General features: G+C 38.4%; 1 long non-coding RNA gene across 1 annotated transcript; it reads left to right on the plus strand.

Moving 5' to 3' along the window:
• Nucleotides 1–2418: 2418 nt before the first annotated feature.
• LOC121331503 lies at nt 2419–20527 on the plus strand. The gene is made up of 3 exons (XR_005952035.1): nt 2419–2699; nt 13213–13291; nt 19137–20527. It is a non-coding gene; the product is annotated as an uncharacterized LOC121331503 (long non-coding RNA).
• The last annotated feature ends 620 nt before the right edge of the window (nt 20528–21147 follow it).

Raw genomic sequence — 21147 nt, forward strand, 5'->3', positions numbered from 1 at the left:
CTCTTCATTCAGATTTGCTGTTGGAAGAATTGTGTCAACCTTGAAAAATAATGAAGAGTGTGAAAATTGAAGTCTGCTTTTTTAAGTGATAGTTTTAACTCTTCCTCCCAAGCTGTAGTGAAATTGTTAAAAAATACAAATCAGTGCAAATTTCTATGTTTAAAACTCACAGATGTAACTCAATCATGACTGGTTCTAAGAAATCATTTTTAGAAATATTAAAAATATGTTTATTTTTATTCTTTCCTGCTTTCCAATTTTTGAAGCTCTTGTGTATTGCCATACCCTTTAAAATGTAAATGCTGTATGACTAAGTATTCCCATTTCTTCTGACATACTAATTGCACAAGCCAAATTATGATTTGGATCTTGGCTGCACATTAACTCCCTAGTGCAAAACTGTTGGATTTCTGCCTGTGCTATCCATCAGAACGTGTTCTTTATCAGATCTACTCATTCAGGCCTCTCTGCAAAGACGTAAAATTCTGCTTCTTATATTACCTTTAATCTCCTTTCCCCTGCCTTCTTAAAACTACTGTACTTCATATATTATGCACTCTCATACTGTCTTAACTCTCTCCCTTAGAGAGTCACAGCCCACATGCTCCCAAGTCTGAGTGTTGCTCATGAAGCCACATTGCTTCAGTCACCTTTTGGCTCACACAATCCACTTCCCAGGCTGTCCTTGCAGGGCCTGTGCTCCCTGTCAGTGGCAGCTACCCATGTCTCATCCCTTTAACACACTGCCTTCCCTCATGTCCTGAACTCTGACACTCACAGTGCCACTTCACTCTCACTTCCCTTTAAGGTGCTGATGGGTTTTCATACCTCCCACACCAAGATGCCTTTTCTATTTCCTAGCATCACTGTGCTTCCTTGATGGCCTTCCCTCCATTTTAATTACTCTCTTTTGCTGCTCTTTGCTCTCCCTGTTTGTTCTTTCACACTCTTCCCCCGAGTGTCATAAGTCTCTCTTCTCTGCTTCACACAGTCTTTTCCTCATGGGTGTCCATTCTTCAAATGAGCAGCTCCCTGAGCAGTGGGAAGCAGAGTCCTCAGATGTCACTTGGCAGAACCAGCACTGCCAAGGTACAGGACTTTATTAAGACATGAAATGACAGCCAATGTGGTACCTTAAAATGTGTGTCTGGGAAATAATTGACTATGTGACAAATCTCCTCACTTGTTTTATTCTCTCTCTCTTTCTTTTCTTTCTTTTTTTTTTTTTTTCAGGTGGTCTGAGAACTTCAGCCAAACATGGTGTGCAAACCCATTGTACCCTGTAGTGTTAAGGTCCAGAAGCCAAATAAAAATTGCACAACACTGATTTTTGTTCTTACAATAATCTATAACTCTAGTGAGTATTTTGAGGATGTCACAGTCTGTGAAATATCAGGTTGGCAACAACAGAAGGTTCACAGCATATTCGAGGTAGCCTGAACATTCTTGGAACCAGCAACCTGCATGGAACCAGTGCTCTGCTGTAAAGGGATCTACAGCTGCATGTTTCCACATCTTGCTGGAGTTGTTTCATCATTCTGTGTGAGACCAGTTACCCTTGCTACTTCAGAGATATAAATCTGTTAATTTCTGTGTCTTGCACTTTTCCTTCTCCTTGGGTAGGTGAAGACATTTCTTGTGGAAAGGGAGAAGGTCTCTTGGCTCTGCTGTTTGCTGCTCTTCACATAAGTGATCACATGCAAACTGTACAAACATCCTCGCTTTCCACATTTTTGTGATCTAGTTTGACAATTCCTGAAATGTGAAAGTGGAATGTCACAACTGAACAAGGAGTTGTTTGTACAGGGTCACTTCCTCTTTCAGATATGGTGAATTTTCTTGCAGAAGTCATACACAGTGCGTTAACTACACAGAAGTATTGCACTATCTTCTACTTTATAATGTAATTAAAAATTAATTCAGTTTTGACAGCATAAACATCTGCCTGCACATTTATATACTCATAAATTGTCAAAGAGACTGTTGTTTCAGTTTAACTACTTCTGAATGGTATAAATTTAAGTAAAATTTATTATGCAGATAGAAAGGACAACTATATACAACATGGATGCAGTTCATGGTTTATTTCATAGTGGACACAATTATTTGAAATAGTAAAAAATAAGATAACAGTAAAAAATAAGATAACATACATGTCATGGAAACCATAAGGAAATGTTCTCTTCATGGTGTTAACAGGGTTAACTAAGTTAACACTTAGTTTGGAATTTGGCATGTGCTAGAAAGAGGCAAAAGAAAAAAAATCAGTAGGTGCCACATTGCAGCAATTTGTCCTTCAGACCAAGGTCAGCTGTTCTTGCCCACAAGTTAGCTGTATGCCAGTCATCCAATAAGCAACAGTCTAATTTGGAAGAAGACAAATATAGAAGGTTCCAAAATAGGTAGGAAAATGGCAAAGAGACCATCTGCAGATTATGGGCCTGGTTAAAGCAGCCCTAGAATATCACAGCAATTTTCCACTTGTGCCAGAGGTGTTACCATCGCAGCCATCACATGAATACACCTCAAATCTTCAGTGCAAAAAACAGATGGCAAACTGCAAAACTCCAGAGACTATGAGCTTAAACAGGCACTACAGAATGTGCATGGATCTTCTGAGGGGTCTCACCGTGTTTTCTGGACATCTGGGTCTGCTGAAGGAGTAGTCATGTGAAGCAGGACAGTTGTGATCCATGTTTGTAAGTAATGCCAGGAATTTTTTCTTAAACTACTCTACTTGCCTGCTCCACAGGTCTCTGCCAGATCTTCTAGGAAGCAACGTGTTGGAGAAAAACACAAAACCAGAATACTTGCTTTTCTATATTATTTTTTTTAATGCATAGAAGCCATTTTATTGAGGTAAGTTCTACAGATAGTAGTGGTAAATGGCAGTGAGTCACTGCTGTCATTCTGCACACAACTGTGTTCAGTTGCTAGATCTATCTGCTGTCATGTATGGCTAAATTAATTGTGGTTTAAAATTGGGGCTGGTTCTCAAATTCAAGCAGTTAATGTTCTTGTCTTCATTATGCCAATTTGTCTAACCAAAGCAGTTAATACATCTCTGTAAATGGAGGGGGAAAAAAATCAAAGAGAAGCAACTGTTGCTGACAAACTGACATCTATCAAATGTAATTTCTAATAATAAGTTACCTCATCTTTTGGGAATATTTTTATTCTTACTATTTTTAACTCACAACTTCTGAATTCTTTTCCTTACTTAGAAGTTCACAGATGGCATGTTGTTAATCTTGGTTTAAAGTTTAAAATAATATATTTTACAATACAACTATGAAAATTTGAATAGCTTAAATGGATAAATTATGGACTGCTGTCTACTTTCCAGGGCCTTGCAAAGCAATTGCTAAGCAAAAAGAGTTACATATTTTCAAAACTACTAGTTTTGAAACTCTGCTGGACCAGCCTGTTGATACTGTTCAAGTGCAGAAAAATGAACATAACTTCCTATAAGTTTACATGTCATCATTGTAATTAGGCAGAGAGTTTGACAAAATCTCATAGTATGGACACTTCCAGGCTTTCAGTTTGAATCTCAGTGCAAGTGCAAGTGACAATCTTTAGCCTGTCTGGTTATAGATCATGTATTTCATCACTGACATTATTCACCTGAAAGGAAAAAACCAGAAACAAACAAACAAACAAACATACATTTTACATCTATTTTATTTTAAATTATAATGCCCAATTTTGCAGTCGCAGTGGTAAGCTATGAAACAATTTGACAGATGGATGGATCTTATGAAATAATCGTTGATTGCTCTCTTTGTTCTTCCTGTACGTGTCAAAAGTAAACAATAGAAAGCCTTTTCTCTGTCATGTTGCTTCTCAGCAGACTAAGATGGAAAGTTGAATAAGTGCAAAATATAAATATTATGGCAGGCTTAAAATAACTTTTATTTGATGTTTGATTTCATTTATTCTGTGTTTTATTTCTTGAAGGACAAATATTTTATTACATTTAGCATTTGGATAAAAATATACGAAAAATGTCCAAAAAATAGGGAAAATAACACGCCGTGAGATGGCCAAACCTCAAATAAACACATCACAAATTAGGACATTTTTCTGTAAATTTAACTGAATTCACATAGCTTCTTGCTTTTAGGCAAATCTCAGCAATAAAAAAATCCACAGGATGTTAAATCTTGCATAAGGATACTGATCATAAATGTGAGGAAGGGAAAAAGCTACTCCACATCCATCATCAGTTTCTAGTACATTTCAGAACCTGGATATTATTGTGGTTTTCTTCCTTTAGTCCATTTTTAGCCTTCAGTTTGCTAAGCAATTAAAACCAACTAACCTAACATCAAAGCTGTCTCATTTTAATAGAAATACGTTTTATAGTTTTCATTATTAACTTGCAGATTTTAAATTGTGTGAAGGCTATTCCAACATGACAAAGATAATAGTGCGGAATGATGCAGGTTCTGTACCCAGTGCCTGTTAAGACCTCATGTTTGACCAAACAGCCTCTGGTGCAATGGTGCAGATGCTCAACTGCTGGAGTGTGTCTGAAAGCCAGCACACTGCTACTGAATTACAGGCACACTGTAGAAGTAGGAAGATGGGAGCACGGGCTGAGGGCAGGTAAAACCAATTTCATTTATATTCAGTCATGTACCGTGTACTCAGATTTTACCTGGGTAAATTATGCTTCAAAGCTGAAAGTTTTGGCTTAGTTCTATTTAAGCAGGAAAATCATAAGCTTTAATAGACAACACGGAGAGATGTAAGGGGCCCTTAATTGTCGCTGACCAAAACCCTCTTGATTTACACAGTGGAAACTATAAGCTTTCTTTAGATGCACCACCAGTGGATGAAATGACAGAATTTGTTTTTGCAGCAATTTCAATACAAACAAGACAAAAACCAAGCAAACAAACAAACAGACAAAAATTGTTTACCTCTTGCATACCAGATACTCCTTGAATTTGCAGTTTTAAAACATACTTCTTGGAATTTCCACTGAATCAGGGACTCAGGCTGTTTCTGTGAAGAGCCTACACAGGAATTCAGCTGTATTGGCACTAAGTCCTGCTAACAAATACCATGTTTACTTTATAAATTTAATCAGAGAAATTGTGATGGAAAAATAATTAAACCAGAAGAAATCATTACCATTATGGAAAACTTCTTTGACTAGCACCTTTTTCTGGCTAACAAGAAAAGTAGCTCTTAGGAGCTCTTAGGAGCCAATTCTTATCCTTTGACATGACAAGAGAAAATCATACCTATCCTGGTGCAGCTATTTAAAGATTTAAATATAAAAGAAAAAAGTTAACCTGATATATTGCTTAATGATATCTTAAGGTTCACTACCAAAGGGAAAAAAGAAAAAAAAAAAGGGCTTCACAATCACAATGGTTTTAGTGTAAGAAATAGGAATTTTCATAATTATGACCACTAGTGAAATATCTAATCTTTTTTGTCCTTCGGCCTTTCCTCCCACTCCTTCTGATAGTATTTTGTTCCTGTCATATGTGAGTAGGTAACACTTTCCCAAATTAATCTGAGAAATGGCCTTTCACAAGTGGTTTTTAAATGTGTTTCAACAAACATACTGTACTCATGTACTCATGCTACTGGCTTTAGTCTTGGCAAGATCATGAAGTATACAAATGCAGTGCCCAGAAGCCACAGTCATGCTGAGCCGTTCTTAGAGCAAAACTCTGGAGGGTATAGCAGGCACATTGCAGGCACTTTATGGCACTTCACACCACCAGCTTTTTGTCCCTGACAGCACTCTGCAGTTAAAGGAAAAAGACATCAACTCGAAAACAGACATGAGATGCTGTCCAGTTGAAAAGGTCACTGCAGCAAATGAGCAATTAGTGCACCCTGCTGCAATGGCTGCTTTAGGTTGAGAAAGGACTTAGACAAAACACAATAGCTGAACACACCAGCTTTGTAATCTGTTTGTCACAAGTCAACAGTCAGTGCTGCACAATGAGTTGGCAGGGTATAACCCTCAGGGACGGCGTGAAGCCTTTTCTGCACAAGAGCACCAGGCTTATTATATGTTTATGCCTACACTTGAAAAGACTGTTTCTTGTCAACATTTAATACCAAACTCAACTCTCAAACAAAATCTGCTCTGAAAGAAATTTTCTGGTGACAAAGTTCTATGTACTGTAAGTGCTTTGAAGAAATGCCAGAAAAATCACTTCACTAATTTGCAGCCTCATCGAAGGGATCAATTTATAAACTTAACAGATGCTTATTGCTTGGTCTACTGTTCATTACAAACAAGGTTTCTAGGAATTGTTTTCTGTACCAAAGTCCAGTATTATGTTGTTTAAACATTTGTTTTCAAGTGTTGGTTTGGCAGTCTGATATCAGCATGATTCTATCAACAGAAATGAAATCTAAAAGATCATAACTGCTATTTAATGTTTAATACTCATGCGGTGGTTTACAAAAATCAAACACTCTCTGGGAGAAGGTATACAAAGCGACAAAAGTCAGGAGGCAGAGGAAAATAAATAATGCAATGGAAGAGTGACATAAAGTCAGGAAAAAAAGATAGACTAGCCACTTAGGTGAGATTTACAATGGCAGAAAAATCTACATGCTAGAATTTGTAGTCAGTTGTTGCAAGCCATTAATGTACAATGAATGTGTGTTTCCCTCACTGTAAAAGATGCTCTAAAATCCAAATATCTTCCCCTGTGAGAAGCATAGACATCTGGATTTTGAGAAGGGAGCAGTCAATGCAGACAGAACTCTTCCGTCCACACTGACAGAGAGACAGCTGGCAGTGAAAAAAATTCCACAAAGAAATGGCTTAATTGTTCAAATCTGAGCCTTCTCACCTCCTCTTGCTCCCTGCTCCCAGACACCTTACAAACACTGAAGAATAGAAGGAAAGTCTTTCAAGTAAGGAGACGACAAAGGGTTTATAGGAACAAGGCAACATGATTGTTTTAACTTAGCAGGTTCACAGCTGACTTAAGCTGTTCTAAGACAGAGCTGCACCCAACAGGAAAGATCCTGTCCTCTCATCTACTCTCATCAGCGGGTTTTCAATGACTTCCTCTTCCCCAGTTCCCACAACATGTGGCAGCAAAGAAAAGCAGATTAAAGTACTAATGAAGAGAAAATGAAAGAGGAGAGAGAAGTGAAGTTCTAGGAGGGGAAGAGAAGTTCTGGGAAGGGAAGCTCCAGGAAGAGGAGAGGAGAGGAGAGGAGAGGAGATTTGTGTTAGACCCCAGTGTGAACACTTAGGAGACTGCAGCAAATAAATTATTGGTGTAGGTTTGCCTTTTTTTTTTTTTTTTTTTTTTTTTCTTCTGGAGAATTTTCCTGGAAAATCCTGCTTGGTGTTTTTCCCTCTTCAGTGAGTGCAGTTCTCACCATATGGATTGCATCCAGAATTGAAAAAGAACAGTCTAAATTAATGTTTTACTTTCAAGAGGATTTGGAGAGGATTTGGTTCTTTTTCTGAGTTTACCAACATCTCAACTGCCCAGGGAGAGAAAGCCTGCTTTCTAACTCTTTCACAGCACTCTACACAATTAGAATTTGACTAATAATGCTTTAAATTTTGTATTTGTCCACCAGTTACTACTACCCGGTACTTGCAATACTGTTTACACTGCTTGCTGAGGTATCTCTGACAGCAGAAGTAACTAAACTAATCCTAAGAGGTATTAGTGAAGGATGGTGCTCTCAGGCAATTCCCTTACATGTTGTTAAAGCAAATTGAATCAAAGGAAATCCCCAAAGAGCTTTTAGGAGAAGGTTTTGCATTTGTCTCTTGATGTCGCCAACTCAAAGACAAAAGCAGCCACTAGTTATCAAAGGACAACAGATAGCTTAGAAATAATTTATTGAAAGGTCAGGGGTTAGTTTTAGTAAACTACCTTGTAACATGAGGTTCTCAGAGAATGGCCATTCTAATTTAGGAATCATGAGCAGAACAGTGAACAAAAATATTATCCAGGGCTTGGGGATAGCAATCAATAATTCAGTTATAAATTTTGGTACAATTGTCTATCTAGAAATAGAGGAAACCCAAGGACAATACAAACTAGAAAAACACAGCTAGAGCAGAAGTCATTGCAATAATTTGCTGTAAACTAGATGGCTCATAAATGCTTCAGATTGTTCTAATAAGAACAATATTTTTCAGAGTGCAGAACAATAACCAGTATTGTCCAGAAGAACAACCTTTGAATTTTTAAATCTCTGAGGGTTTTTTTGCTTATTTACTTACGGCTAATGGGGATGCAGTCTTTTCAACGTAATGTACTATGTAAAAAAGATAATGTTTTCAGTAATTTTTTTAAAGTTGATATTATCTTTAATTTTTTTCTCTTTGCTGAACTGAGGTAAGAACAAGGGCCTTGAAACATATAAGTGTCTTCCTGTGCCTTTACCACTTAATTATGCTAAGCCATCTGTAATCCAATGTCCATTTCCTAGGTTAAAAGTGATCCAAATACCAAAGAAACTGGTCAACTTTCTTCTTTATTCCAAATTTTTACAAGTGGAATAAAAACCCACAAGACACCAAAACCAACAAGAAGACCCAACAAATCCTATGGTACACACAACGACTCTGAAATTCAAAGGATCAAAACCAACAAAGGTACCATCAATCCAGTGGAAAGCTAGAGATCATGAAGATCACATGAAAAAGTTCAGTTTGCAACTGACTTTACAATGTGCCTTTTTTGTTGTTGTTGCTTTTGTTTCATTCAAAGAACAACAGTCTGTAGCAAGATCAAGATTTTCATGCTTTCTTGCTCATTTTCTCTAGTTCCTACAAGTTCTTTTTATGGACCTGAATTTACACTTTTTACGATGCTATATCAAATATGCAAATGGGTTGTTAAATACATGCCACAGAGGGTTTTTAAAGCTTTCAGTGTAATTATGAGGTTTTAATACTAACACACAGAAAGAAGAAAATTAGAATATTCACAGTACCTATAATATGATTTTTAGATGAGAAAAGCTTATCCAGAATTCAGAGACTATTCAAAGGAATGTATTAAGCAAAAAAAGACATCAAATATAAGCCAAGGACACCCAACTGCAAAAGAATTTAAAGTTCACACTAAGCACTAACAAAGCAGTTTCACTCTGAAACACCAATAAAGGGTTTTTCACTTAGTTCTTTTCTATATTGAGATCTCTTGCACATATTTTTAACACAAAACTCCTGTTTTAGTGAAAAAGTCTGAAATATTAGTATCCTAATGTGTTATAGAAACTTCCTCCCTTTTCTCTTGCTTGCTCTTTTATCCCCACATCCCTAGAATAAAAAGTGGCTGAAAGGCAGGGAAGACATTCCCTTTCAAAAGCTTTTGTGGAGGGGTTTAGGTACAAGTGGCTTTAAGATCCCTTTTCACTACAAAATCTCAAAGTAAATTTATCTTTCCAAAATCTCCCTTCTTCATAAAATGTTAGGGGATGGTAATCAAACTTCCATTGCACTACACAAATTAAGACCCTTTGACAATGTTGGCAGTAAAAGCATTTTGGGAAATGAGAAAGGTTTCTCAATTCTTTTCAGTTTGTATCAGCACATCTCTCCTGCTACTAATTCTCTATTTGCCTTGTCAACATGATCCATTCAAATGGCTCCTCATCCTTTTGGTGCATCATCTGCAGCTCCTCTGCAGTATTCCTTCCTCCTTTGTGGATTATCTGCTTACTCCAAATATCTCTTTCCAGTCTCTGTGTGGATAGTCCTCTTGATTGTCTAGTGCCAGAAACCTTCTTGGAAAAAACTGTTAGGCAAAGAGCTTGCCAGAGATTTGGGTTAATTAGTGAGAAATGGTACTGAAACAACTATTTCCATTAAAAAAAAACCCAAGAAATACAAACAAGAAGAGAAGAATGCAGCAGCAGTTTTCTGTTCGTTTTCTTGTTCTTCTTAAAAAACTGAAGTGTCTTTGAGTAATTTTTCTCTGTAACTTTTTTAGAAAGAGTAGGTTCCATTCTGATTGAGGGCTGACCACTTGTGGAGGCAGAATACTGGCTCAGCTCCAGCACTGAGTGGCAACTCCAGCTGTTGTGCAGAGACCATCGTGCTTAGCAAATGCATATATACACAGTGGAGTTACTGACTGTCAGGTTTACAGTGATAGAGGAATTCCCCAAAGACAGGCAAGGTCTTAACCGGCCTTTCCAGCTGTGACCTGCGTTCTGACCTGAAACTCCTGTAAGGTACAATCTGTTGAAACACATTCTCTCCACCCATTTTCCATCACATGGACAACAGTGTTTTCCTTTTGCTCCAAAGAAACATTTGCCCACAAACCTGCTAAATAAAGTGTGGGATGGCACTCCATACGAGCAAAAATCAGATCCTGCAGGGGCTGTGTGAACACTGAAAAAGTGTAATTGAAAGCAATCAGAGACAGATTCAAATTAGCTTTACTTCCTCCTCTCCTTTTTCCTAATCACTTAAAAAAATGTTTAAAATAGCTCCTTTTTTGCTTCCAGAGGTCTAATCCCTTTCTCATATACAGTAGTAGCACAGTGGTGAACCTCTACTGAGTGTCTTCAGATCCTTATCAATGTAAACAAGAAAGGTTTTTTTGCCCTATTAGTTCATTGACAGCAGTCTTCCCTCACACAGAACTTTCTGCAGAAGATGACGTCATCCATATACTGGATGACGTGCAGTCTGCAAGTATAGGAAGCTGGGAAAGAAAAACAGAACTAGAACTGATCTGTAGGATATTCAGGAACAGAACTAAGACAGAAGGAATGACGGAGCAGTTTCTATGCAGGTGTTTTTCTTTTGAAAATTCCATCTTTGCTCTTTGATAACGAAATGCCCTGGGAGGGCTTTTTAAACATATGAAAGGGAGTTTTCATTGGAACACATTTTGGGGGAAAAAAAAAAAACAACAACAAAAAAAAACAACATAAAAGAACATTAAAAAAGCTTATTACCCATTACACACCCATCCAGCATATAAGCCATTCAAATGAGTTCAATCAAGCCAATTTGCATACAGAGCACACAAAATGGGAATGCAATTTGCAAATTTTATTGTAAAGTAAAGCAATTCTCATGTCAGTATTCACAGTCTTTAAAAGGAAAATTCTCTATGCAGTTGAGTATTTCACAGAGAAGACTGCGGATAGATAGTATTCATAAAATACATTTTATCTAAATTGCTAACTGTCTTTAGCAATAAAACCATCTGAAATAGATGTTGACAAGTGGAAATTATATTAAAAACTCTGCAAGAATTCAACACATTCAGAGCTATGTTACTGTAATTTCAATATTCTGCTATATCTTTGCTAATTATAGAAAGTGTGTTTGCCCCCAGTTGCAATTTAAAATAGCAAGACCTACATTTTCTGTATCCCTTTTGACCTCAATGGAACTTAAACTTAGGAAAGACTAAGAAATCAGCCTGTATATGTAGGTAAAAGCCAGAAAAATGCAAAATTACTCAACATGGCTAATGCTACATATTCCATCACAAAAATAAAAAACTGCATTTTTGGGATTTGGGGAAGATCTTAATTCTTAGTTCCTCCCTTCTTTCTCCTTTGTGACAATTTATTTAGTTTTACTTCTTCAAGATCCCATTTCAAATATCCTGACATTATCAGTTCTTACCTACCAAACCCATGTTCAAGTTCTACTTTTTATTTCTTCCTCTCTGGCTCCTTAACTTCTTTGCTTTCTACTCGGGCTTTTTTCTCCTTCATCTGGGACCAGCCTCTGTCAAATAGTACAGAAGAAGGTCAAACTAGCAATATGACAGTGGGAAGGACACGTTCCTCATCTTTGGGTACTAAAGTTACATTGTGGTGGCTCATGTGTAAAAATAACCTCTGTTCCAAACTGAAATTTTCAACAGCTTTATAATTTAGGGATATTCTTACAATTATGGAAGAAAAACAAACCTGTAAAACCAGGTCTGGTCCTCAGCCTAGCTACAATATTCTGCTACAAATGGCATCATTCTAAAGAAAAAGCTATGAACATGGGCTTAAAGTCTCCCTAACTTATTACCAGAAATAAAACAACCATGTAACCACAATCATTTGGAAAACAGTCTTAACAGAAGCAGGTTTGGAAAGTTGTATAAATAAAAAAAAAATAATTAGAGCAGAAGCACATTATGATACAGGACCACATGAGCTCATTATTAACATCCCTTCCTCCAAATGAAGACCAGCCTGAGTAGAAAACCACATTGCTTAACAGTGAAGATATATTTATAAACCAACCACAGATTAAGGTCTCTTGCATCCAAGGGAAAGCACAAGACACAAGCAGAGGAAAACTCAGGTCAGGAGGGAGCTCAGGAGGTTTCAGTCTAATATATTCCTCAGCTCCATCAGCCAAGGAGTTAAACAAGCACTCCAGGAAAAGAGTTCACTGCTCATCTGTATTTTGGGCAAAGGTTTCCTTATGGCCAGTCCCAGCCTGTTGTGTCCTTCACCCTCTCTCTGTGGCCTGCTGAGGAAGCCTGGCTCCAGGCACAACAACCCCTTATAGGCAGTGGGGTCTGCTTTAAGAGCCCTGGAGCTGCCCCTTCTCTAACCAGGCCCAGTCCTCCAGCCTCTCCTCACGGGGCGAGTGCCCTAAGCCCAACCACATCACTGGCCCCCTAAGTTCAAACTGATTTATTTCTCACATTAAGGAATCCAAAACTGCATGCAGTATATGGATGTGGTCAAAAAATTCTGAGCAGGAGGGGAATTCCATCCAGTGACTGACTGGCCACATTCCTGTTGAAACAGCCCTAGATGTGTTTGATCAGCACATTGCTGGCTCATGCTCAGCTTGCTGCAGCCAGCAACCCCAGGACACTGCTCAACCAGGCAGTCCCTAGCATCTCTCTCTGCAAGAGGTTATTCCTTCCCATGGCAGATGCTCCTCTCTGTCCTTGTTCAATTTCATGAGATTCCTGTTGACCTATTTCTCCATTTTGTTTAGTTTCTGAAAATCCTTCAGGGGCATTCTCAAATATTTTGTCCCATAACTATTACCGTTTTCAAGGAAGGACCTTGTGTTCATACCTCATGAAAAAATCAGAGGCAAATCTATTTGGAAAGGCAGTTTTAAAGGGATAATGCAAAACACAGATACATATGGTGACAGTAGGTGCCATGGTCAAAGTGGGGAATAGAGAACAATATGATATGTTGCTGTTACCATTATTATGGTTTCAATCACATCAGCATGATATGTTGTTTTTTCAGGTAAAATGGTGTGCTCAGGAAATTACTGCAGTTTGGATGTCTGAATATGATGGGACTCCTTGAGTGGCAGAACAAAAAGGTAAGGGAGCAGGGAGACAGCATGTCTTGCTCGCAGTGATTTACAACAGGTTCTTAGGTGAAAGGGCCAAGGTATGATGATCAGCACTCGCTGGGTGTGGTGTGGGCCAGACAGCTCCTCATTGTGTCAGACACTTGAGACTTACACACAGCTGATCATCCCGCTCTGTCCTCTCCAACAGTGCTTCCAGACTTCAGTTTCTCTTGGATAATACCACTATCACCCTGCCTTAAATGCTAGACATAAAGTCGTACAAAAAGTGGTGTTAGTAAGCACTGTCATGAAAAATTAAGGTCCAGGAATTCTGACAACCCAGACCAAATGGTTTGCCACAGAATTTCTACAGCAGAGTGGATCAATTTGTTTTGAAAATCGGATACATGACAGTAATGAGGGCTGCTGACAGGATGCTGCTTAGAACTATTTCCTTCCAGAATATTTTCAAAATTTAGCCAAGGCTGTGCCTGGGAACTCTAAATACAGCAGAATGTCAGCCTGTTTATATGCCTTCCGAAGCTATTTTCAACAGCTCATTCAGATGTGCTGACCAGCAAAAGTCATGCAAGTTTAAACTCTCTCAACTATTTGCCATGTATTATCAAAAAGAGCCATCAAACTGATGTTTCAGTAATGTGGTTTATTTTGCAATTAGTTAGATAATTAAAAGAAGGTTTGTATGGTAACAGAGTAGGTAAGTGAGAATCCAGGAGCAATCATACGTATTTATGATTCTGCCATCACCCACAGCTTCAAGAACAGTGTTCAGCTGTTCTCTGAGAGTTTCCACGACCCAACACAGTATAAAAGCAGGTAGCAGAGTAGTACTGAAAAATAAGAATCTAGCCCATTTCCTACAAAGTTAACAGCTGTGCCTTTAGTAATTTTTACTAGAGAGGGCCAAATTTAAAGACTTGAATCTGACTGTGAACCATACTGTGTCAGCATACCTGTATTGTCTGCTCAACCAGAAAGTGGCTAAGCTCCCCTCTTGAACATAGGACCCCATGAGACTGCAAAATAGGCCTCTCTGTGTTTGTACATGATCTCCTCCTATAGATAGAGATGTAAATATCACATAAAGAAGAGAAGATAATTAGTGAGACCCAGACGTCTTTGTGCTTGGTGGTCTGCAGAAATCGTACTGAGGCTATCTGTACTTCTGAGAAGCCTAAGGATGCATTCCTGAGCATCCCAGAGCCAAAGGGAGTAAATGGAAGCTCCAACCTTGGTCTTTAGAGTTGCCAAGCACAATTCACCAGCCTTCCATGTGATTCTGCTGAAAAGAAATAGAAACTAAGTGTAAAAATCCACAATTAGTAGCAAATGTACTATATAAGAGAAAGGGGAAAATAATTCCTGCATTTAGTAGAAATTCTCTCTGCCTTAAAAAGCGTAAGAGAAGGTACTTCTATTTAATAGAGACTTTCATTTGTAAAAGAAGGTATACCATCTACAAATTGAAAATATCTGTGAAATGGTAACATATTTAACAGAAATTCAATAGCCTTCTTTGTAGCAGCAGCCAAGCAGTATTTGATGTCAGAGAAAAAAAAAAAAAAAAGAAAAAGAAATTCTATTATTAGGGCTCATATTTTTGTTGTTGCTTTTGGATTTTTTTTAATCCCTTATTGCCTAGCAGGTTGTCAGGGCCACCTCCAAGAGCTCTGACAGTCCTTACACTGGGAGCGTCCCTTCCCCGCCTCATTGCGTGATGATCCTCAGCCGGGTTTTCAAACACAATAATGTCTCTGGGTAACAATGTGAAAGGCAGCTGCAGCGAGCATGGAGGTCAGGCAAAGCAGGCTGTGGATGCAACAGCACCTGCCTTTTGCATGCAAAGACGAAGCAAATTACAACATTTGTCGCCAAGGAACTGAGCAGCACCATGTGTGATGGCCTCACGAGCACCATTTTCATCGTGGGCATGGGTATATCTTTTCAAATCTAGAGCAGGGAACAGATGTTTCATCAAAAGACACATTTAAAATAAAGATAATTATGCAGTAAGAAGCTTAATTACATAGGATTATTCAGGTCCACTTAATTGCTTGACAGACTGAGGGCCTCCTACGTATTTGTGACAGAAACACCCTTCTCACTGGGTTACCAAACTCGGTCATGGCTTCGGGACAAATGCAGTTGTTTTACTAATCCAACTAATTCTAGTTTCTGATTTTCAGCTACAACAAGGAAAAGTAAGCAAACTTACCAAGCTTAAAAATATAATTTTATTCCCATAGGCAATGTATTTTCTTCAATAAAACATGAATAGCCTGAACTACAAAAACTTAGTGGTTTTATCACTGTGTAGTATGAAGGACATTAATTTCACTTAGACATGATTTAGATAAAGAGGAGAATCTCCTCTGGTCTTACTGCTCACACATGCCAGTTTTCAGAAGTTTGTTATGCCTTTTCCATGTGGGTATTTAAAAATGGCCTTTCACCACCCCAAAAAGGGATACCTCTTTCTCCACAAGAAAAGTCTTAATACTGTAAAAAAAAAAAAAGTATTTAACTCTAAGAAAGAAATTTAAAAAAAAAAAAATTGCTTAAACGACACAATGTGCACTGTAGAGCAGAACAGCCATTCTGTGGGACTGTATTCTCATGGTAGCTACTGAACTGATCATACTAACACACTTCACAGAAATAAAATGATTTCTGTGAAATTATGCTGACAGGCTTCCAGTGTGATTCTATGGGGTCCTGGGAGCTTACCAGCTGCTGAGCTTGGATTCAGCACTACTCCAAAATACAAAATTAGCGAGGCAGATATGCCATGTGAATCATGCTGAACAGGGAACCCCCCCCATTTACAGAGTCCATGCAGCTGGGGCTTTTAAAGGACACACAGCAACAACCCAGGTGTTCTTTGCTCTTTACATGTTCCAGACAGCAGATCAAATGATTGTTGTGTAGAGAGTTTTGCAATTAAATTTCATCACAGCCCTAAGTGTGTTAGTTCCCCATAGTCAACATGTTTTTTGATAATGTACTGTAGGGCATTAGCAAAGCCACACACCAAATTTATATGTGAGGGGTGTAAATGTGATACTGAAAGCCTGAGCACTAAAATGATCTCTTAATTTTCATCAAAGAGAGCACTATAATATCTGCATCTGTCAAGCCATTGCAGACTTTTCTTGCATAGACAAACTAGGAATGGTTTAACTGCGCATTACTGAACAAAAACAAACAAACTCAAAAAACAACAGATCAAACCTGCAGAAGAATTAACTTTATAAGGAGTTAAAGCTTCTAATTTAGAAAAAAAATCCTTAGTTCAGTCTAAGCTGGTAAATGTAACTTAAAGCTTGGGAAAGACGATTATCCTATAATGGCTCCATTCACATTCACAAACTTGGGGTCATTTTAAACTCCTGCTATGTTTTGGAATGCTGCCCAGAAAACGTTGGTGTGAAAAATCTGCTGAATGCCTTTGCGCTACATTAGCTAACAGTATTTAAGGTCAATAATGCAGGTGCGGGCTTTCCTTCATTCATTTTAAAAACTTAAAGACTTCTTCCTAAACCTCTGTTTATAAAATGGCTTTTGCTCAAACCTCTAAAAAGAAGAAAGAATTGGGGAAAATGAGTAAAGGATACCATTTTGCTGTTATCAGGAGAGAGAACATGAGAGAAGTGCTAATAAATCATAAACCAATAATAAGTTTCAGTGTGGCAACTTAACTTTTAGAAACATGTACCAGCATTTAGTGCACTTGCCAAGCAAATCACAGGAACCTATGCTACTTTCCACACTAATGGTGTCAAGGTGCACGGAATGTTTCCCCCCTGCTGCTTGAGAGTGACATTAGAGAGCTCTGGTGAAGCATATGCCCAAGCTCCTGCTCTGCAGCAGCTATCGTATGCTAGGGTGACACTATGACTGATCACACCCAGGCACTGCTGCAAATGGGCTTTCAGTTATAATGGAAACATTTAGTTCAAAGCACCATATACATTACACGTGTTATTAATGGCTAAAACAGATGCTTCCATCTACTGAAAGGGTTTGTTTTTATATAAAGAAAATCCTCCTGTAAATTTGGATCTTTTATTGGGCTGCATATCAGTCTGAGGGATAATAAGAAGAAAAGCCCCTTCTACTTTGCCTTATATTACAGAAGCACTTAAACTTTTAATTTATGTTTCATATTACCAAATTTATATACATCTACACACATTTTATTACCCATTTTATACAGCTCCGTTTGTTTCTGTTGTAAATTGCACAGTTTCTTAATCACTGCTAAGCATAAAATGCCCCATCAGTAAATTATTCCTACAATAAAATACATGATGTGGTTTACAAATGATGGTTATTAATTTCAGGACAGAGATGTTGCATTTGTATTGTGGCTTATGTTCAATTAACACATTGCTTCATTAATGCAAACTGTCAGCACAGAATTGAACCAGAGAATAAATGAAAATGAAGCACCCTGAAAAGGAATTATTGCTTGGGCTAAACAGAGTAAAAGCTAATTTATCTGTGAGTTTGCTTGTACAATACCACCTGAGGTATTAACGAGCAAATCCAGGAGCACAGATCATGTTTTCAAAAAGAAACTGTCTGATTGCTCTACCTTTTAATGGATTTTTTGTGGAAAGTATTGTGTCTCTGCGCACATGATTGATCAATGATTCTACAGCTGAAGCAGGTGCAGTTCATGAAAGCTACATTACAAGGGGAATACATCTTCAAAAATAAGTCACCCATTTTTTTATTAATTATAAACAAGAATGTTTTCTAGGGCACATGCAGCGCATGAAAGAAAAGAGTGGCCACAGTGGAAACAGTAATTGTGATCCTTTAGATGCAAAGCACAACATTAGTTTTATTTGTCAAATATGATTTTGCTAGAAAAACTCTGTAAAGGACTCTGAAAAACCCCAAGTAAAAGAAGCAGATGGTAATGGTTCAAAACCAAAATGCTGAATTAGACTTTTTTTCAGAAAAGGACAACTTTGTAGGACAAAATTGCTTATATGTTTTGAATTTGAATGCTGCAGAGGCTAAATATAACCCAGACTTCAAACCAAGTGGACTATGTTCTTCAAACATGTGATATATCTCACTTCTTCTTCTGCTCTCTCAGCCTATATGAATTGCAAAGCTTTTTTTGCTCTTGAATAAATATCTGAATGTTTATAAAATACTGGCACCAGAAAACACGTTGGCATCATTAAAATCCCTCTGGATTTCAGCATACTGAAATCTGTTTGATAGCAGGAAAGTTAATTTGAATTAAGTGTCCCCTTTTTAGTAAGACATCGAGCTGTACATGTTTAAGAATAACCCCACAGAGGTTGCTTGGCAAACTTCCCAAAAGCTTTGTGAGACACTACATTTCATTGTGGGGATTTAACACTAGTACTTGTGTATTTGTAGAGAATATTGATTGAGTTGAACATTCTTTAATGGGGCAAAGATATTTCCAGTATTGAAAATCAACTACTTCATAGAAAAATAACAATGTTCAGTGACCTGTAGTTCATATTTTACTGCTAATTCTTTGTATGATATCCATTCATGTGTATGGACTATCTAAGCTCAAATGATGCACATCAGCTCTAGGCAACTTTGCTGTTGTTTAGAACTAGTCCTGAATCAGGATTTACTCTATGTTTCCTTGTACTTGATAAATAACTCATGTAATGGAGTTACCTCATGTAATGCACTTACCCTGAAGGACTTCAAGTGCCAGATTATAAAAGTTTGAATAAAAAATGAGCAGATGAGACAAGGAAGGAAAGGAAAGATGTTTTTCAAAATACGCAAAGAAAACCTTTTGATTATGTAATCCTTATACAGACAATTTTTTGTTTTTCTTTTCAAGATTGACTCATTGTATGAAGAATTCTAAGAATATGGTCATCTCTGACAGGCAGGATGCAGTAAACAAACCCACTGAAGTGCCCAATCTGTTCACGGATACGTTTTTGAGGAGCAGGCTGCAAAATAATTTTGTCTGCCAGAGACTGCTAATATTTACCTGAGGGTTATGCACTTGAAAAATATGACTTCACATTTAATACTTGAATATCATATTTTTAAGTATTCAGGAGTGGCTCAAAAATTGTCCATCTGGAAGAAAAGGAAAGGTAAACAAAACACCTCAGACTTGTGTTTAATGCAGTGTGATTTAAGGAAAAGCTTTATTTTGTTACTGTTTCCTCCTAAACATAATGCATAGCCTCATTTTTGAAGATGTTTTTTCTCTTCTGTATAGCCTTAGAGACCTTACTCCCACAATGCCTGCTAGTTTTTCCCTTTGATAATACATGACTACAGATAATAGACTTTCAGTGTCACAGATTCTGAACAAACTCATGCTTATATATCAGAAAATGCCACTTTTCTTCAGATACATTTTTAGTTATAAATGCCTTGCACGTTTCAGTGGCTTTCTCATGCTGAGTACTTCATCCAGGCTTGGATCTCATCCAGCTCTCACCACAGGCAGTGGCAAGAATCTTACTGGCTTCACTAGGACTAAATGAAATTCTGTGGGTTTTATCTTCATTTCTATGTGTTCAGTCCCAAGCGCAGCACTTAAACAGATGCTTAGACTTATGAGTAGTCTTATTCAAATCAAGGAATCATTCACATATCTGTAATTAAGTACAGGCAAAGGTGGGAGCATGTACACATATATGTGTATGGTTATATGTATATGCTGTTAAATTACTGAGGGTGGCAGAGCTTGTGGAAGAATATGACTTACCACTCAAGTGTAACTTAAGTGTTCGAGTCACAGAATCATGGAACTATAGAGTATCTCAAGTTGGAAGGGGACCACAAGAATCATCTAGACCAACTCCCTGCTCCTCTCAAGATTACCTAAAAACTAAATCATATGACTAAGGGCATCATCCAGTCACTCCTTGAACTTTGACAGGCTTGTTGGCGAGACCACTTCCACAGGAATTTGTTCCAGTGGCCAACCAACCTCTCAGCAAAGAACCATTCCGAATATCCAATCTGGACTTCCCTTGAAAGAGTTTTATTCTAAATCCTCCTGTCTTATTTCTGACCAGCAGAAAGAGGACATCAGTGTCTCTACCTCTGCTGCTAACCCTTGAGCAAGATGTAGCCTGTAATGGACTCCTTCTCTTCCCCAGGATGTACAAGCCAAGTTGTCTCCGTCTCTCTGGGTGCCTCCCAGTGAACCCCGGCCAGCCCCGGGTCGGCAAACAGCGGGGGGGGCAGCCCCGAAGTGACCGACAATGGGGGGACACTCTCTGGTGCCCTGAGGGTACTGAGGGCAGCTAGGCTAGTCACCTTTGCATCAGAGGAGACGCTGGAGACATTGGTGGAGGGTAAAAGGCCGACTCTGAACAGGGGGCCAGTCCAAGGTTTATTCGGAGCTCCCCAGGGAGCCCCTCTCCTCAGGGTGCGCCGTGCTCAGAGCAAGACAAAGGAGTCTCGAGGTTACATTTAAAGGGGGGGAGGAAACCGAGGGTAGATACATTTGCTGACCAATAAAGACCCTCCAGGGATACAGCCTTAGGGGATGGACATTTGGGATAGCGTATAACATCATCCTTGGGGGGCTGACCCCTGGCTTCGGGCTAATCACTCGACAGCTTTGACCGAAAGATCTAGATAGAAGGGATGGGATGCTGAGTGACTGACAGAGAGCCAGGGCGGGGATTTGGGGGATGATCTCAACACAGGAGAATGGTTACACAGGTAGAGGAAGGGGGTACAAAAAGGGGTACATCATCTGGGGAGAATAAGGGGGTACAAAATCAGAACTATTACAAAGTATAAAAGCACACTGCAACACCAAGTGACTTCAGCAGCTTCTTTTAAGTCCTGCCTCTGAGGCATTCTACCATCTTATT

Source organism: Onychostruthus taczanowskii, unplaced genomic scaffold (genome assembly GCF_017590055.1).
Source record: "Onychostruthus taczanowskii isolate IOZ18803 unplaced genomic scaffold, ASM1759005v1 scaffold122, whole genome shotgun sequence".
In the NCBI taxonomy this organism is placed as follows: Eukaryota; Metazoa; Chordata; class Aves; order Passeriformes; family Passeridae; genus Onychostruthus; species Onychostruthus taczanowskii.